Consider the following 1,285-nt stretch of genomic DNA (forward strand, 5'->3'; position numbering starts at 1 on the left):
GAACTGGAAATACAGTGAACCCAGGACAGATGAACCCCCCAGGACCAGTGGAGAGAGTGGTGATATCGGGAGGGTGGAGGGAAGGTGAGGGAGAAAGGGGGAACAGATGACAAGGTCTACATATAGCCTCCTCCCTGGGGGACGGACAGTGGAGAAGTGGGTGAGGGAGACATTGGATGGTGTAAGATATGATAAAATAATAATATTTTATAAATTATCAAGGAAGAGGGAGGAGGGGGGAGCAGGGAGGGAGGGGGAAAATGAGGAGCTGATACCAAGGACTCAAGTAGAAAGCAGGTGTTTTGAGAATGATGAAGTCAACATATGTACTAATGTGCTGGACACAAATGATGTATGTACGGATTGTGATGAGTTGTATGAGCCCCTAATAAAATGATTCTTAAAAGGAAAAAAAAAAGAAGGGAGACAGAGAGAAAGGAGAGAGGAGGGGACATAAAACAAACCACAGCAAAAGAGAAAACACTTTAAAGATATTTTTTTAAAATTGAGAAAACAAGCAAACAGCATCAAGAAAAATAATTTAATGACTAAGAAAGAAAAAGGAAAATGAAAAAACAAGATGTGATGATGTAGGCTTTACGTCAACTTGGCTGGGCCAGGGTTCTCAGTAGTCTGGCAGTGATCTCCCGCGATCACTAACATAATGCAATCAACTCCATGAGAGGATCTGAAACGTCATAATCAACTCTGCCAGCAGCCGGCAGTCGGGGTGGAGTGCAGGCTCCTTGGTCAGGTCACAGCTACGATGTGAATTGGAAGAAAGACTCCTTGGGGAATATGGCCTGTTCTTTGTGAGCATGCTCTGTGGAAAGCTGGTTGACCTCGTGCCAAGTAGCCGGCCAATGTCAGGAGGCATCAGTGGACCTGTTCCATCTACTCGCTGTTGTCATTCTGCTTCCTAATCCAGTAGCTCCCAGAGCTACACAAGTCAGGAGAGAAGCCTCCAGCTTACCATCTAATCTTGAACTGGATTGGATTTACCCACTCTGACGGGGGAGTGAGCCATTTCTCCTGATATGAACTTCCTTCTTGCTGTGCCTCAATAAGTATCAGTCATGCTGCTTCTCCAGAGAACCCGGCTTAACACCCAAAGGAAGGGAAGAAGAAAGAAAGGAAGAGCACGAGAATCAGAGCTACACAGGTGGGAAATAAAAGAGAAAGGGGAGAGAAAAGGAAAAAACCCTAAGAAACAAAACAACGATGAAATATCACTTTACACGGGCATTGGCAGCCAAGGTCAACAAAACAAAAAATATCAAATGCT

The sequence above is a fragment of the Echinops telfairi genome, unplaced genomic scaffold (assembly GCF_000313985.2).
Source record: "Echinops telfairi isolate 266 unplaced genomic scaffold, ASM31398v2 ScPeMD7_23;HRSCAF=83, whole genome shotgun sequence".
NCBI classification, from domain to species: domain Eukaryota; kingdom Metazoa; phylum Chordata; class Mammalia; order Afrosoricida; family Tenrecidae; genus Echinops; species Echinops telfairi.